The sequence below is a fragment of the Pelodiscus sinensis genome, chromosome 6, assembly GCF_049634645.1.
Source record: "Pelodiscus sinensis isolate JC-2024 chromosome 6, ASM4963464v1, whole genome shotgun sequence".
Lineage (NCBI taxonomy): Eukaryota > Metazoa > Chordata > Testudines > Trionychidae > Pelodiscus > Pelodiscus sinensis.
In genome coordinates this window covers 104370444-104389435 of record NC_134716.1, presented here as the reverse complement: position 1 = coordinate 104389435, position 18992 = coordinate 104370444, and the positions used below count along the sequence as shown (strand labels likewise).

At 45.8% G+C, this 18992-nt stretch overlaps 1 protein-coding gene across 2 annotated transcripts in view; it reads right to left on the bottom strand.

Moving 5' to 3' along the window:
- The window catches only part of LIFR (LIF receptor subunit alpha), a 90917-nt gene extending 87637 nt beyond the window's left edge, over window positions 1–3280 (bottom strand). The window contains exon 1 of one of the 2 annotated variants that reach the window (XM_075932518.1): window positions 3099–3280. The gene's annotated coding sequence lies outside the window, so the exon portion shown is untranslated. The remainder of the gene's footprint in view (window positions 1–3098) is intronic. The other variant, XM_075932516.1, reaches the window with a different exon arrangement.
- Window positions 3281–18992: the final 15712 nt, after the last annotated feature.

The window sequence follows — 18992 nt, the reverse complement described above, 5'->3', positions numbered from 1 at the left end:
GTGAAGTTTAACCAGTTAACAGATTAAATGGGGCAGGCAGGGAGACCCCCAACTTGCTGCTGGACTGGAGTGCCACCGCCCACAGTGGGCCCTGCAGGGCTGGAGCAGACTCCTGCCTATAGTGAGTGGAGCTCCAGTTCCCACTAGGGATGTAATAGTGTAGTCGATTCACTGATTAACCAATAAGCAAACGTTTATAGGTTAATACTATAGACTACACACATTCCCCTACTCCCCATAGGTAAATTTTTTAGCAGGCTAGCCAGCAGCCCAGCTCATTCCCAGCTTGCGTCAAGTCCGGGATCTACCAATGCTGCAGCTCTGGATTTAAAGTGTATTAGGAGTAGGGTGGGCAGCCAGTATGGCTCACTTCTTACTAGTGCTGAGTCTGGGAGCTCAGACCCCTCCCCTGTACAGGAGCTGCTGCCATCCCTCACTACTGCCTCTGTAGCAGAGGCAGCAGCACAGAGCGACAGGCAGACAGGGTGCAAGGGGAGCTGGTTTTTAAACTAGCTCCCCTCGTGGATCAGCTCTTGCCTGGCACCATGCACTGCTACCTCTGTATCAGAGGCAACAGCGCAGAGGGGCAGGGGACTCCTTGGGAGTGGGGCCGGAGTGCACTGGCTGCTGTCCTCACCCTTGAGGACTATAGAATAGTTGAGTAACCAATAAGAATTCATGAGGTTAATCAACTATTCAATTAACCAATATTTAACATCCCTAGTTCCCACCAGGTAAATGTAACTGGTATGCTGTTAAGGGGGAGGTTTACAGATTAACCAGTTAACCATTGACAGCTCTATTTGAGAGAACAACAACAAGAATTTAAATAAGGTATTATTTTACAGAAAGGGCAAAGAGGAAGAAGAGACTTCCAACTGGGATGACAGACCCAATCAAGATTCCTTTACTTGAAATTGGTAACATTAGGCAGTTTTGTGTTTGATAATACCCAGCCTACCTTCAGTGGCAGTCAGGACGTATCCAATTCCGTTAGTCTAAGACACTGTTTTTTTAAATACTCTGGTACCAAAAACTAAGTGTTTTTAAATCTGAAAATCTCTGTAAAAAGAGTGGGAATGATAATTCTTTGCATAAAGGCTGATAGATCAAGTGCCAAAAGAAGCTAAGATAATTACTACTATTTCTCCATCATGGGTCCAATCCTGTTTACTATGAAGTTAACAAGCTTCAGCAGAAAGGGGATCAAGCCCTATATATTACTATAGCTTGTAAATCCTTTCAGACAGAGGAGAGGGAGTGAGCATATATAGTACGATATTGTTGGTTCTGAGTCAAATTAACTTACACTTGAAGAATATTAAGTCACAATATTATAACTTTCTATTTCTTCTAAGCCACTTCAAATGTTATGAAATACATAATTTTGTGTTACATATGACAACCTGGAGAAATGGGCTGAAATAAATAAGATGGCATTCAATGAGGACAAAAGGAAAGTTAAGTATTACAATCAGAAAGGAATAATCAATTGCACAAAGGAAAGGAATAAATAATTGCACAAATAGAAAATGAGAGATGTATTAGCAGGTGTATTGTAAACAGGACAAGAGAACCGATTCTACTTATTACTGCTAATAGTGTGTCCAGTTCTGGGTACCATTTTTTCTGGAAAGACATGGACAAATGGAAGAAAGTCTAGAAGTGATCAACAAAATGCTTACATATATCGAAAAAACAATCTACAAGGAAAGAGGGAAAAATTGGTTTGTTTAGTTTGGAGAGGAGAAAATTGCAGGGAACATAACTGTCTACAAATACATAAAAAATTGTTATAAAGAGGAAGATCATAAACTGTCTTCCTTAGCCACAGAGGACAGGACAAGCAGTAATGGGCTTAAATGGCAGCAAAGGAGATTTAGATTAGACATTAAGAAAAACTTCTTAACTGTCAGGATAGGTAATCACTGGAACAAATTACCTAGGGTGGTTGTGAGATCTCTGTCACTGGAATTTTTTAAGAACAGGTTAGACAAACATCTGTCAGGGATAGTCTAGATAACACTTAACCCTGCCTCCATTCAGGGGACCAGACTAGAGGACCTATCAAAGTCCCTTCTAATCCTAAAATTCTATGATTTTCCAAACACTGAGAGTTTAAAATTAATATGGGCACAAAGTCCCTGGCACAGATCTAGGACAGTGTATAGTCCTTTACTGATAAAAACATAAACAATCCAACCTTTAAGAACCAGTCACGTTGCATCTGTATGTCTAAGAATTCCCCACCTAATGACTACTAATTGAACTAAATTATTCATACATATTCCAAATCTCCTCAGAAACCTCCTCTATCCTCATCAAATACTCAATACGCTCCTTACTCAGTATTTTGTTTACATGCTGTTTTCAAGAATTTAAGAAACATGGAAACAATCTATCAGATGCAGTCTCGAGTAAGGAATAAACGTTGGCAAAACACAAGTCCATGCAACTGGCTGAGCTTGCCAGCAGCAGCATACAGAGATGGAGGGGCTGACAGCAGGAGGCGTTTCAAGTCGCTCCTTTACAATGGACAGCCAACATGTTTTTCCCCTCTAATGCCGATGATTGTAGAGTTCTGTGATAACGGTTTGTCATTCGGGAAGGAAAGGGGCAGAATTCCTGCAGCAGACTCATCCCCCGCCCGCGGAGCCCACCCCCGCGTGGGACCGAACAGCCGCCCAGAAGAGCCAGGAGCTCATTCCCCACATTTCCACCCACGCTGACCCGCTTGGAAACCGCAGCGCCCGCCAGCGCGGAATCCCCCTTCCCCGCGTGTGAGCGCAGCCGCTGGCCCGCGACAGGGCTGGGGAGCTCGGGCAGGGGAGCAGCCTCCGGCGCCGGCTCCAGACCCCGCTGGCAGCGCAGTGACCTAACCGGGCTGACACGCTCGCTCCCCGGAGAACGGGAGGGACGGCGTATGCCCGGGGTGGCCCGGAGCCCTTCCCCGCCGGGTGCCGGGTCCCTCCCAGCAGCGGTGGGTAACGGGACGCGCCGGCAGGGGCTCGGCGCTTTACCCGCACGGCTGCAGGGACGGGTCCGGGGGAAAGCCCTGCTCCACCCCCGGCCGGCAGGGCCCCGCCGCCGCCACTCACCCGCTAGCGCCTCGTCCGCAGCCTGGCCCCGCGGCCGGCGAGCCCCGAGCAGCCGCTACGCCGGCCACTCCATGGCATAGCGCAGCGGGCCCAGCTCGGGCTGCAGCTGCTGCTCCCGCCGGCTCTGCGCTGCGCTGCGCAGCCGGGGCAGGAAGGCGGGGAGGGGACTGCGGGGGCAGGCGTCTCCCAGGGAGAGACGGGGGAGGCGAGCGGAGCCTGCGCGTTGCAGCGGCGGCGGTGCTGCTGGCCTTGGCACGGCAGGAGCGGGGTCGCGCCCCGGGCTCTGCCCACCGGCAGGGGCGGGGAAGCAGGGGGCGGGCCGGGGTTTCGATAGCGGCTGGCCCGTGACACCCAGCCACTTCTACCGCCCGGGGCCAGGCTGTGCCGCAGAGCGGCAGCCAGATGTCACTACCCCGGGGCTCACTGCCTCCTGCCCTCGGTCCCCGCCGAGTCTGGCGCTCCCAGCACTGGTGTGGGGGAGGCGGGAGCGAGTGTCACCAAAACAGCAGGAGGGGTGAGGGGTTGTCTGATCGTCACTGCACGACTTTCTCCTGCCTCCCTCTGTCTTGGGGGCCCTGATCCTGCCCTGTAGAAATGATTAGTCGCTTTCCAAATAAGCGAGTTAGTCTCCTGGGGCACCTTGGAGACTAACCGAAATGGATAGAATCATGAGCTGCTAAGGTGCCATAGGACGACTACTTGTTTTTGAAGTTACAGACCTACGGGGCAATCTCTCTGAGGTTGTTTACTCCTTTTCCAGTTAGCTGAGTGAAAAGTAAAAAGTAACCAATCAACAACGAAGATTTTTATTACCAATGCAGTGGATTGCACTCTGGATTGCTGCACCAATGCAGACCTAATTGCAGGATGTTGTCCAAGTCTTTCTATTAGGAAGGTGCATTCCCTCATGTTCCTTTACTACATCATCGTTGTGCACAGGTTTTACAGCGATAACGAATAACTCATTCACGTTTCAGAGAAATGTGTATTTTGTATTAACTATGATGATTTTAATACAATTTTTCTGCAGCTGGAAGGCCAGGCTTATCTCCCTCATCCTGACTGCAGCAAACACACACCATTTTTTTCATCCTGGCCTGTCTTGCTTCCTCTCCTTCCCATCATAACAGAGCAGGGCTGCTACAGTTACAGCTAAACTTGTTTTCCTATTGTGGATTTTACCTTTAGGGCATTTATTTTACTTGTTGCATTATCTCTAGTTTCCCAGTAATCAAAGGGTTTGCAGTCTTTATAGGGCTGAAAGTTTTGCAAAGCCTTCCTAAACATCATGCAGAAGTGTAGGGGGTAATCTAAGTTCTGTAATTTACCTTAATAGCAGCAGGGTCAAACCGGTGGGTATTAGCAGTTTGAACAGACAGTGAAGAGGATTCAGATCACAGGGATAATAAGCTAGCTAACTTTTTTTATTGGTTATTACTTATAACTTCTCTATTGGCTAGGTCAGAGAAAACTTTTCAGTGGGTGCAGGAGCATTTTCCTTAATGATAATTTCCTGGAGCCATTTAGTCTTGCCTTTAAAGACACTTGAATTTATTTATGGCAGGGCAAAGAAACGGATGCCTTTATGGTGTGGACCTTTTCCTCTTAGCATTGTTTCCCATTTCCGTAGTTCTATTTGGCAATCACTTTCCAATATTTAATGAAGAACTCAAGAGAAATGGTGTGCTGAAAAGTAATAGTTTGTATACTCCGTGCTTCGTACCTTTGATAGAGTACAGAGTTTTGCCAAATTGATATGGACATTTTTTAAAAATTGCAACATCTATTAGTTGATACCAGCACCATGACACTGTGCAATATAAGTAAACTTTGTCTGTTAAATGTGACAGGCAAGTCTTTTTTAAATAACTTTATAATCCCTATAAAATATGATTCTTTTAAACAGGGGTGGGGAAGCCTTATGCAGTCTCTTGGCTTGCCTGGATGCAGCTGCCCCTCCAGCATTGTGGAGCCTTCATTGTCACTCTAGCCCCCACTACTCCTGCCCAACTGATTTTCCTGTGGGTCAGCGGCCTCCAATCCAAAAAAGATTCCCAACCCTGTTTTAAAAGTTGTATTAATAATACAGTTAGTTAACTATAAGACAGCTTGAGACCTAAATGCCTGCTTTGAAGTCCATTGTAAAACTCACATTGACAGCAATGGAAGCAGGAATAGGCACTAGGGTTACGTCCACAGAACAGCGTTATTCTGGAATAACTAACGTTATTCCAAGATAACAAAGAGCATGTCTACACTGCAAGTCATTATTCTGAAAAAATGTTGAGCTGGAGGACTTCTTCTCCGGCTCTTGTAATCCTCATTTTACAAGGAGTAAGAAAAGTAGAAGGTAGGGTGCTCTTCCTTCGACTTCCTGCTGTGTAGACAACACCAAAAAGCCGAATTAAGCAATTTGATTTCAGCTATGGAATTGACATAGCTCAAATTGCGTAGCTTCATTCGACTTTAGCCCTGCTGTATAGACATACCCTAGAACAGTGTTTCCCAATTATATTTGGCCACAGAACCCTTTAAAAAAAAACGCTGGGGGAAGCTGGTCAACCAAAACAAAACAAAACATAAAAAGTGCTGGCCCACCCCTAAGACCACAGTGGCCAGTGGCCCTTTGAAAATGGTGGCCCTGGGCAACCGCCCAGCTCTCCTGCCCCTAAGATGGGCTCTGGGGTGGGGGAGGGAGGAAATGAGCGGTTTCTTACGGAACCCTTACTTTCACTTAGTAGAACCCCGGGGTTCCGTGGAGCACTATTTAGGAAATACTGTTCTAGAAGACTTACCCAGTGTTGCCTGGGCCCAACCTGGGACCAGAGAGGAGGGGCTCACCCCAGGGATGGGATTGTAGAGGGGCAGCTGGGGGCTGCACAGGGCTCCTGGGGGTAAGGGAACATTCAAGCCTCCCAGGGCAGGGAAGGGGGAGCAGTCCAGGCTGGCCACGGCCACACTGCATGGCCCAGTGCTGCTGGGAGTGTGTGGGTTGTGGGTGGCTCCTATGGTGCGAGACGGGGCTGCTCTGCCTGGCCCTGGCTGTGCTCCCTGGGTGGGTAATGGTAGTGGGGTTTCCCACCCTCAAGTTCAGGCCTGGGGCTAGAGGTTTGGGGCTGAAGGGCTACATACCTGGGCCAGTGGAAGGCAAAATGGCAAACTCTGTCTCCAGCTGGTCACTTCCTTGGTGGTGTGGTGGCCACCCGTGGTCACTCTGCAGTATAGCTGTCTCCTAAGTTTGCTGTCCCTCCGCTCAGGCCCCTCCCTTTCTATGTTATGGAAAACAGTCAAATTTTATTCACTTTTTGTAGCACAACCAAACCCTGCCCTTTGTTTAAGTTAGGATAAGAGGAAGCTGTATACAAAATTTGGTGGTCCTAGCTCTTGTAGTTTAAGAAGAGTCCTTGAACTTTTGACTCAAAGACAGATAGACACACAGATCTGTAGAATATATAGAGATTATTCTTGCAAGAATAAGTTTTTAAATACATTGGGTAGTGGATATATTTGATGCATCCACAAAGCAGCAACTTTTGCCTATAAAAAAATCTCACTGGAAATATCTGTATGTTTCCAAACTGATGTGTGTTCCATCATTAGGGACCCAATCCTGAAAATCCCAGGGATGTGCTGACAATAAAGTATAAGGGAGTCCCTACAAAATTTTCTATTCTCCTTTTCCTATGATAAAAATCTTGAGTACAATTTAAGAGGAGCACAGGCTTACAGAGAAAAGAAATGAAGAACTAAACATCTGTATCCTCTTTAATTTAAACAAATTATACAAATGCATTGTACATTCTCACAAACGTAAAAAAAGAGAATGATAAACCACCTGGCAAAAGTTAAATATACTGCACATGCTGAAAATGTTTATACTTATATTCCATTCCTGAAACATATACTTATGGGCTGTGTCTACACTGGCACCCTTTTCCGTAAAAGGGATGCTAATGAGACACTTCGGAATTGCAAATTCCGCGGGGGATTTAAATATCCCCCGCGGCATTTGCATGAACATGGCTGCCGCTTTTTTCCGGCTCGGGGTTTTGCTGGAGAAAAGCGCCAGTCTAGACGGGATCTTGTGGAAAATAAGCCCTTTTCCGGAAGATCCCTTATTCCTACTTTCAAGGAATAAGGGATCTTGCAGAAAAGGGCTTATTTTCCGCAAGATCCCGTCTAGACTGGCGCCTTTCTCCGGCAAAACCCCGAGCCGGAAAAAAGCGGCAGCCATGTTCATGCAAATGCCGCAGGGGATATTTAAATCCCCCACGGAATTTGCAATTCCGAAGTGTCTCATTAGCATCCCTTTTACGAAAAAGGGTGCCAGTGTAGACACAGCCATGTTCTCCTGAATTAGTAGGAGAAATTAATTGAAGTCTCATTGGCTTAAGTGGAGCCAGGATTTCACCCATTGAGGATACTGAGAATTCAGCAGATGGATTGTGCTCCCTGTAGGGCAGGCAACACAACATCTATCTTTAACACTCATGCTGCAAACTTTATCCAGTTAACAGCTCTTGCAATGTTAATTAGCTATTTGCATGATTAAATGCTCTAGGAGGGAGCCTTTTCTATTACAATATTCTGCATGATGTACACTAACTCAGCACATTGCAGAATAGAGTCCTATATTACATTATTAGTGCAGTAGCCAGAGGGATTACTCACGCGGTTAAAGTTAAGGACATGTTTAAATGCCATGCTGGATCAGATAGCTCAGAGACTTACAGCACTACAGTAGACAAATCCAGCAAGTCAGTGAACAAGATACGGAAGAGGTCTTGAAAGAAACCAGCACAACTAAGTATAAATCTCTCAATAAAGGATAAAAGACAAAAGCAAATGGTATCAGTCTTATTAACTGTGGACTGGTTAGTGGAATTTAAACCTGATTTATGGATGTAAAATTAAACTGATTTACTTTAGTGTGCACAATAGTAGAAAGAATTTGGGGACTTGAATTAGATTACACTTGCATAAATCTTGTTATATAACTATTTTAAATCCCTCCATTGGCTCCCTTGTTTCACCACATCCAGTTCAAGCCTCTTGCCCGGAACAATAAGACTCTTCACAACTCTGCCCTTCTTCACTTATTTGTTCTTGTCTTCTATAGCAGGGGTGGCCAACCTGCGGTTCTTTGCTCAGAGAAATGCAGCTCTTATGAGGGTTACCGTATGTCCATTTTTCCCCATTTTTCCCCAGACATGTCCTCATTTTCCCATGTTAAATTGCCGTCTGGCTTTTCTAAAAACATGCCTGTGATTTGGGGAGTTGGCAGCAGCACCTGCCTTTAAGGAAATGTTCAATTGTCTTTCAGACCCGCAAGCCTGGACAGGTTCACAGCTGCTTTGCACACGTGCCCCAGCAGCTGGAGGGAGAAGTGTATGGCGGCTCTGGTGAGGGCAGAGGGAAGGGGCATTGGGTTAGAGTGAGGAGAGGGGGTCTGAAGCTGCCTGGCTCTAGGGAGGGGAGGGGGATTGGGTTAGAGCAGGGAGGCTGGGGGTGCTTTAGGGTTATAGATACATAAAAATAAATATAATACGTGGCTCTTTGCACTACTATCCAGTTGGCTCTTCATTTCTAATTGGTTGGTCACTCCTGTTCTATAGTGTTACCGCCACCTCCTTCATCCTATCAGTAATATCAGCCTGGTCTGTCCAGCTTCTCACACAAATACCTCAATGTGTTCATCAGTCCTTGCTTTTCCTCTTCCTTGAACTCTTGAACGAATAGGTAAGGCTACTGCCCCCCATTCTTCAAGTGTCTGCTCAAGACAACCCTCTGCTGCCATGCATACGAGACATCAGACAGTCAGGAGTAGCCAGAGTTGGTGAGGCAAGGGGATAAGAAACGCTTACTATATGATTTTTTTAAAAGCTTGATAGGTTCTCACCCTTTATGTTACTTCTTAGTCCTTGATGCTGCTCTCTAATGTGCTAGAATGGACTACTGGACCCACCTAGAGCTTCAATAACTTCAGTGGGACTCCAGCAGTTCACCCGGGGCAACAGTGGGAGGATGCAGCCCTTAGATTGTAATCTCTTCTCTTGGGAACTAGGGCCATGTCTTCATCTGTATATGCATAGTGCGTGGCACAACAGGACCCCAATTCTAGCTGGGACATCTGGGTGCTATAAATATAATCATATTGACTTCCTGAGAAGCTAGCCTTACTAAAAGTGGATCTGGTTCTGTTCCCTTGGGGACGGAGGAAACACTCACTTATATGAAAGAGGCCTTGTGCCCAGAAAGTATAACTTTTCAACTATCATTTTTGGGTTGTGTCTCACAAATGGATTTGATTAACTACAATTCTTTTAAAGTGTAAGAAAGGGATTATATTTACTGTGAAGATACACGTCATATCCATTTAAATATTGATAGAAAATAAATGCATTCACGTTTAAAAGCAAAGCTGAAAAACATTTTCATACAGACAAACAGATATTTGTCTCCAGCCCACGTGGCTCCCAGCCACACACTACAGCTGGCTCCTGGCTCCCAACCCCACTACAGCAGCCCTTTCTGTAGGGTGCCCAAGCCTGCCACAGATGGGTTGCTACAGATGAGACCAATGCCTGTTCACAGCAAGATCCCAGGAGGTGCTCGATCCTTACTGCTCCCCTGGCCCTGCCCCCATTCTACCCCTTCTCCACAAATCCCACACCACCTCTTCTCTGCCCCGTTCCTCCCCCCAGCACCTCCTGCACAGTGCTGATCAGCTGATCACCAGCTGGCAGGCGGTGGTGGGAGAGAGAGGAGGAGCTGATCGGTGAGGCTGTTGTGGGTGCTGAACACTCACTATTTTTTCTCCATGGATGACCCAGTCTTGGCAAACTCAGAATTAGTACCTATTAAGGGCCCATCCCTAGGGGGAAGGGGATAATTATAGGATCAAGGCCTTTGGGCAGAGACCTACTTTCTGTATGTTTCTATGAAATACAAGCACAGTTGTGGGCACTATTAAACAAAGACTTTACCCCTACACTGCTAACACTTAGGCTACGTCTACACTACGAGTTCTTGGCCAAAACAATGCTAATGAGGGACTCATTTGCATGGGGCTGTGTCCAGACTCCATGCCTCCTTCGACGGAGGCATGTAGATTAGCCACATCGGAAGAGGGAAATGAAGCCGCGATTAAAATAATCGCGGCTTCATTTAAATTTAAATGGCTGCCCCGATCTGCCGATCAGCTGTTTGTCGGCAGATCGGGGGAGTCTGGACGCGATGCCCCGACAAAGAAGCCTTTCTTCATCGACACAGGTAAGCCTCGTGAAACCAGGTTTACCTGTGTCGATGAAGAAAGGCTTCTTTGTCGGGGCATCGCGTCCAGACTCTCCCGATCTGCCGACAAACAGCTGATCGGCAGATCGGGGCAGCCATTTAAATTTAAATGAAGCCGCGATTATTTTAATCGCGGCTTCATTTCCCTCTTCCGATGTGGCTAATCTACATGCCTCCGTCGAAGGAGGCATGGAGTCTGGACACAGCCTGGGTCACAATCTCATTTGCATATTTTCTGCTGATCCGTTTTTGTGCTGGGGTTTTTGCACAAAAACAAGCAGTGTGGATGTTTTCTTTTTGCAGAAAAACCCCTTTTTATGCAAGATTGGTATACCTCCTTTTTTGGGTATACTCTGGGTTGCAACCCAGGAAACTTCTAGCGGCTGCCTTGTACTGCCCTACTCTACTCCCCTTTATTGTCTCTCGTTCCACGGGCCACTTCCCCTGTGACCGTTTGTACCCTTCTGACCCTTGTAGCAAGGCCAGCATCCTGGCAGGTATCAAGCTGGAGCCTCCCTCTCTAGCCCCCCCCCCCCCCTCCCCAGCACTGCTCTCCTGAAGTTGCTTCTCCAGGAGCAGGTCCTGCACCTTGCCTGGTCAGGGCATAACTGTCTCTCTGCTGGGCAGCTCCTTATACACAGGGCTGCCTGTGCAAACTGCTTCCTGTTTGGCTATTGAAAAGCCTCTCAGTTGGCCAGGGCTCTGCACAGGCTTCCTGCAGCCTGCATTAACCCCTTCTGGCCAGTGTGGGGCAGCTACCCCACCACAGACCCACATAATCATAGTGCCTGAGCACCTCACAATCTTCCTTGTATTTATCCTCACAACACACTGGGCAGATAGCGCAGAGCTATTATTCCCCTTGTACAGATGGGGAACTGAGGTGCAGAGAGTCTAAGGGCCAACTTTTTAAAGGGATATAGGCACCTAAGTTCCAAATGAATGGGAGTTAGGTGCCTAAATACTTTTTATCCCATAGGATACATCTACATAGCAACCATAGGCGGCGAGTTATATGGGCTCATGGTGCCCATTGTCCAGGAATATTCAGAGCCAGGGGCCCTGCTCCACCAATATTTGGAGATGGGTCTCTCCCCTGGCCCTGCCTGGAGTGGGCCCTGGCCCCCACCTGCTGCCTGCCTCTCCCCTCCCCCCCCCCGAGCATCCTCCCCCCTGACCCCAGAGCATCCCTCCCAGCCCTGGAGCGTCCCTGCTGGAATGAAAGCTGTGCATGCGCAGCGTGCTGAAATGCCGCGCAATAGCTGAGAAGAGAGATGCCCGGGCATGGAATGACATCACGGCCCGGGATTTTAAAACCGCACGGTCCAGAATTACTCCACACGACCCAGCTCCAGGCCCAGCAAGTGGTCTGGAGTCCCGGAACCATCTGGGGCCCAATCACAGACTCCAGTGCTGCAAACTGGAAGGAAGAAGGTGGGGAGGGGCTGGGCTGAGGTAGGCTGGGGAGGGTGAAAAATAGGGAGAAGGGGTGGGAGAGGAAGGGGCTTGTGCTGAGGGAAGGGGGGCAGGTCAGGAGAAGAAAGGGGAAAGTACCAAGGGACAGGGTGGAGGAGAGACAAATGCCAGGCGGCCAAGTGGAGACTGAGGAAAAGGGCAGGAGGGGAGGTGTCAGTGGGAGGGGGGACAGGGTGATGCTGGGAGAGGAGAGGGTAAGTGCATTGGGGGCTAGAGGGGGAGGGGGAGGTGCTGGGAGAAAGCTTGAAAGAAGGGATGGGCATGAGGAAGGCATAGATGGAGCAAGTCATCTGTGAGGGCACAGGGGCATGAGAGGAACGGGGGGGCAGAGGGTGGTGAGGGGGTGGGCATCAGGGAAAAAGAGGGCAAAGGGGGCAGGGGCAGTGAGAGAAGGGGGGCACCAGGAGGGTGCAGGGGCAAGGAAAGGTGAAGGTGCCAGGGGATTCTGGGGGTGAAGCAGAAGGGCAGACACCTGCAGGGGAGGGACCAGCACCAGAGGAGAGAGGCAGGGCAGGTGTGTAGAGGAAGGTTTTAGGAGAGGGGATGAGGAGGGGTAGCTCACATGATCAGAGTGGGGCTACTGGGGGAGTGGGCACAGGGGGGAGAGAAGGGCTGGTGGAGGGGGTCAGGTGTCAGGAGGGTTGAGGGCAGTGAGAAGGGCAGGAGTCCGAGTCAGGACAGCAGAGGAGGGTGAAGGGTTGGGGGGCAGCAGGCACCAAGGGAGCTGATGGAGCAAGGAGAAGAGACATGGTAGCAGAGGGAAAGGATAGAGGTTTATAAGATATTTACTAATAACTTGGGTGCCACAGTGGCACATCCAAACAAGCTACGTGAACTCAGTACTGGTGCACAACACAAAATTCATTCTGCTCATGGGAGGAAACTCTTAGAAGGAACACTTCCCCCAGCCTCTCCACCTCCCGAGTTAATGTCACACACATTGGGTTAATGCAGTTGCAGGATAGTTGCATGAGGGGGTTTTGGTGGGGGCCAAACTAATCCCTATTGGTAGGAGGATGGCGGGAAAAGTCCTTCGAGAGGGGACTTTACTTCTGGTCATGTATCCATCAGAGAAAACATTAAGAACATTCCCACTTTGTCACAACAGGTACAACAAAATATAATATAATATAATATAATATAATATAATATAATATAATATAATATAATATAATATAATATAATATAATATAATATAATATAATATATTTGATGCACAATGGAATCCACAATGGTTTGTTTCATATTCAAAAGAGTATTAATAACGTTGATATTCTTAGTTAAATATTTTTTTCTTACGATAGTGATATTGTGCAATAAAGGGAAACTGTTAAACGCTTAGGCTGTGTCTACACTGGCGTGATCTCGCACAAAAGCGACCGCTCTTGCGCAAAAACTTGCTGCCTATCTACACTGGCCACGTGTTCTGGTGCAAGTAAACTGATGTTCTAATGTATAAAATCAGGGTTTCTTGCATGAGAAGTCTGACGCTCCCACTCAGGAATAAGCCCGCTTGCACAAGAGCTCTTCCAGAAGAGGCCAGTGTAGACAAGCAACATGAATTTCTTGCGCAAGGAAGCCCTATGGTTAAAATGGCCATCAGAGCTTTCTTGCACAAGAGAGTTTATTCCTGTGTAGCTCATGCCAGTGTAGACACTCCCTTCTGGAAGAGTTTTTGCAGAAGAACTCTTCCACAAAAGAGTTTTGTGCGTGAAAACGTGCCAGTGGAGACATAGCCTTATGGTTTTCAGTCTGTTTTTACATTATTTAATAAAATATATATCAGCTTACAGGGCAAGTGGGCAGGCGTGGGGGGGGAGGGGAGGACTAGACCCATTCTGGGCACCACCAAAAATTATACAAACCTGCCGCCCCTGATAGCAACATTTTCAAAATAACTTAGTCTGCGTCTCCACAGCAGGCAGTTATTTTGAAAGCATGTCAAAATACTGTCAAGCTGGAGAACTTCTTACTCCGACTCCTGTAACTCTCATTGTACGAGGAGTAAGGAAAGTCGGGGAAGAGTGCTCTCTTTCCAAATAAGTTCTGTGTAGATGCTTCCAATTTTGAAATAAGCTATTTTAAAATAAGGTACGCATTTGACGTAGCTCAATTTGCATAGCTTATTTTGAGTTAAGCCCTGCTGTTTAGACACACCCTTAGTGACTTAGCCCTGGTCCACACTAGGGAGTTATTTTGAAATAACCCCCCTTTATTTAGTAAATGGAGCATCCACACTACCAAGCCTATTATTTCAAAATCTGTACTCCTGCTTTTCTCAGGGAATAAGCTTATTTAGAAATAGTTATTTTGGGAGTTATTATTCCAAAATAAGTTATTTCAAAATAATTTCCTAGTATAGATGTGCCCTTAGTGACTTGCTCAAGATCACCAAGTAGGGCTTCGGTTCCCCCTACATCATACTGCTCTCAGGCTATGTCTTCTCTACAGAGTTGTTCTGAAAAACTCTGCTGCATCCAGGTAACGCATCTGCTCTTCCAACATTTTTTGAGGAAGAGGAGATGTGCTATTTCTGAAGCCCTGTAAACCTCATTTCATGAGGAAGAAGGGCTCTTCTGAAAGAGGAGGGTTTTTTTGAAATTTGGCCCAGTGTAGATGGGCCCCATTTCGGAAAGCCTCTTCCGAAAAAACAATCAGAAAAAGAAGTGCAATGTAGACATAGCCTCATAGGACCTGTCCTGCTATTAGCTGGGTCCCCCTGAACCTCAGTAGCAGCCTAAAAAGGTGCCTTATGGAAAGCTGATAGCACAGCTGAGAAATGGGAGCTGTGGAGCGTGGCTGGTCCTGTCCCTACTATCTTCGAACTCCAAATTCTACTTTTTGTTATTATCCCTCCTTTCCTTTTTCTTCTACTTTGTTTTTCTTTCCCCTTTCCCCTGTTGTTTTGTCCACTTCCCTCTACCTCTATCTTTGTCCCTTTTCCTTTTATTATGCTCGGGATGACTAAGACGCTGCTCAGGGCTTCTCTCATGCTGTCCAAAGCACAAAGCTCCTCTCATGCTGTCCAGACTCACAATAGGGACGCAGGAGATGTCTGGTCAGTGGTGGCTGCTGTTGCAGCCATGCGGGGAGTGGAGGAGGTTCTGTGGAAGCTTCCACAGAACCTCCTCCACTCCCCGCATGGCTGCAACAGCAGCCACCACTGACCAGACATCTCCTGCGTCCCTATTGTGATTCTGCGCCCAGCTCCAAGCACCCACTGAGTACCCTCTCTAAAGTCCAGACCTTTGACAACTCCCCCCAGATTTCCTTCTCTAGTGTCAGTAGTATAAAGAGGCATAGCTGCTTTGGACACACTCCTCTTTGACAATTAATGGGAAATATTAGATTGTATCAGAGTTAAAAAGCTTTTGTGAATTTAAATTACAAGGGTCATTCCCTGAGTAACATTTGTCCAGTGATTTGAAAATATAAAACATTATAGTATTAAATATCTTACAGTCATTGTGGATAGTTCTCTGAAAACATCCACTCAGTGTGCAGCAGCAGTCAAAAAAAGCAAATAGAATGTTAGGAGTCATTAAAAAAGGGATAGCAAATAAGACAGAAAATATCTTATTGCCTCTGTATAAAACCATGGTATGCCCACATCTTGAATATTGCATACAGTTGTGATTGCCTCATCTCAAAAAAGATATATTGGCATTGGAAATGGTTAAAAAAAGGGCAACAAAAATTATTAGGGGTTTGAAACGGGTCCCATATTAAGAGAGATTAAAAAGACTTGGACTTTTCAATTTAGAAAAAAGGAGACTAAGGCGGGATTATGATAGAGGTCTGTAAAATCATGACTAGGCTGGAAAAAATGAATAAGGAAAAGTTATTTACTTATTCCCACAATAAAAGAACTAGGGGTCACCAAATGAAATAAATAAACAGCAGGTTTAAAAACAAACAAAAGGAAGTTTTTCTTCACTCAGCTCACAGTCAACCTGTGGAACTCCTTGCCAGAGGATGTGGTGAAGGCTAGAACTTGAACAGGGTTCAAAAAAGAGCTAGAGAGATTCATAGAAGTTAGGTCCATCAATGGCTATTAGCCAGGATGGGTAGGAATGGTGCCCCTACCCTCTGTTTCTCTGGAGGTATGTGACAGGGGAGGAATCACGTGAGGATTACCTGTTGTTGTCCCTCCCTCTGGAGCATCTGGTATTGGCCACTGTTGGCAATACCAGATGGACCTTTGGTTTGACCCAGTATGGCCGTTCTTATGTTCTAAATATTATTAAATGACGTATATCAGCTTGGTACAATGGACTCTAACAGGATTACTCTGTCAGCATACACATTCTGCTACTAATATTAAACCCAACTGATAAGAAAATCAGGCATGAGCCTTTCCCATAAGATGAATTGAACGGGGATGACTATTTTAAGATTATTTCATTAGAAAAATTGACATTTTATCTCTTTGCCATGATGACTCAATGCACTTTTTTTTTCATTTCGGTTCATAAATGGATATATTTTAAAAGCAAATTAATTACGTTTAAAATACATGCTTATCACAAATGGTTAATTCACAGATACAATGTTACCAGTTATTACTCATTTTTAGCCATAGTTAATCCTGAAATTAGCTAAACTTCACATTCACTATAATGTCGATCAGCATTATTTTACCTTATCTTGAGGAAATATGGAATCATTTATGTAAGCAGAATTTCAACACCACTTAGAAAACTGCAAGGGTGAAGGTTAGCATAAAGTAAGATAAATTGCATTAGGAGAGGAAAAATGAGTTCTCTGTAGATGGGAAGTGGATAATATTGTATCATACCATAAAGTCATGACAATTTTAAGTCCTGATCTTGCACTCGGTACTCAGAAAACGTTCAGCAAAAATGTTGCCTAAGTGCAGGATCAGATTCTTATGCAGCCTGGCAGCTTTAATCATATAGATGAATACATCAGTAGATACCCTATTAATACAGGAAAAGAGAGAGGGTTACTATATGTGAGTCATTCTGCTCCTTAAGTCCTAAAAGTTGAAAGCTACAGATAACTACCAGTGAATATATCTACTTGCAATTTTAAATGAATTTACTTTACACACAATCCCAGTTCTTTTCTCCATTTGTTTTCTCTGATCATTTGTTTAACAGACACACGGATTCACAGAATTTTAAATTTAATCACAAATTTGTGCTGGAAGTGGTTTCCACATTTATCCAATTGGGAAACAGAAGTGACATTTGACTTCTGTTTTGTGAAGAACAAGTCATGCCAAACTAATCTGATAGCTTTCTTTGATAGGATAACGAGCCTTGTGGATAAGGGAGAAGCGGTGGATGTCATATACCTAGACTTTAGTAAGGCATTTGATATGGTCTCGCATGATATTCTTATTGATAAACTAGGCAAATATAACTTAGATAGGGCCACGATAAGGTGGGTGCATAATTAGCTGGATAACTAGTCAGAGAATTGTTAACGGTGCTAAATCCTGCTGGAAAGGGATAACAAGTGGAGTTCCGCAAGGGTCTGTTTTGGGACCCGTACTGTTCAATATCTTCATCAATGACGTAGATATTGGGATAAAGAGTACGCTTATTAAGTTTGCAGATGATACCAAACTGGGTGGGGTTGCAACTTCTTTGGAGGATAGGGACATAATTCAAAATGACCTTAGCAAGTTAGAGAAATGGTCAGAGGTAAACAGTGTGATGCTGTTGCAAAAAAAGCAAATATGATTCTAGGTTGTATCAACAGGTGTGTTGTAAGCAAAACTCGTGAAGTCATTCTGCCGCTCTACTCTGCACTAGTTAGGCCTCAGCTGGAGTACTGTGTCCAGTTCTGGGCACCACATTTCAAGAAAGATGTGGAAAAATTGGAAAGGGTACAGAGAAGAGCAACAAGAATGATTAAAGGTCTAGAGAACATGACCTATGAAGCCAGGCTTCATGAACTGGGCTTGTTTAGTTTGGAAAAAAGAAGATTAAGGGGGGACATGATAGCGGTTTTCAAATATCTAAAAGGGTGTCACAAGGAGGAACGAGAAAATTTGTTCCTCTTGGTTTCTAAGGACAGGACAAGGAGTAATGGGCTTAAAGTGCAGCAGGGGAGGTTTAGATTGGACATTAGGAAAAAATTCCTAACTGTCAGGGTGGTCAAATACTGGAATAAATTGCCAAGGGAGGTGGTGGAATCTCCCTCTCTAGAGATATTTAAGAACAGGTTAGATAGACATCTGTCAGGGATGGTGTAGACGGAGCTTGGTCCTGCCTTGAGGGCGGGGGGCTGGACTCGATGACCTCTCGAGGTCCCTTCCAGTCCTATTATTCTATGATTCTATGATTCTATGAAAACCAATTAACAACTCAGATCATAATTATTTACAGAGAAAATTGTGATAGAGCTCCAGTATCCCTTTATTTCAAGGGACATCACATCTCTTACTCCCCAAGTTACCACAAAGTTGACATTCCTTACATTTTATTTTTGAAAATTATATTGAAAATAAAAAATAATGAAATAGACTATGCTGAAGTAATAAACCCCAGTATTTTAAATTTTCTGGATAAATGTTTTGTGCCCTCCATTTTGGGTCTTTGTCACAAATAGCAACATATTTGAGCCTTGGGAGGTTGAGAGATATGCATCCGTACAGTTAAAAGAGACGTAAGACAGTGAGGAAATTGTCTTCCATGAGCAGAAAGGCTACATTTCAGTACAGGTTGTACCTCCCTCGTCCTGCACCCTTGGGACTTGACTGGTCCTGAACAAGGGGATTTGCCGAGTAAGGGGAGGATCCTGCCAACTGCCTTCCCAGCCATGGCTCTCTAGGCTGGAGCTCTGGGGCAACCGGGGGCTCTGTCATTACCGCAGCTTCCTGGGCTGCCGGGGCTCTGTGGCTTCTGGGTTAAGGATGTAATAGTGCAGTTGATTAACCCATAAGCACAAGCTTATCAGTTAATGCTATAGACTACCCCCCTCCCCGCCCCACCAGTACATTTTTTAGCAGACTGGCCAGCAGCCCAGCTCAGATCCAGCTTGCACCAGGTCCGGGACCTACCCCTGCTGTTGCTGTGCATTTAAAGAATTTTAGTAGCCGGGTGGGCAAGCAGCCCAACTCATTTTCAACTCGTGCTGGGTCCAGGAGCTCAG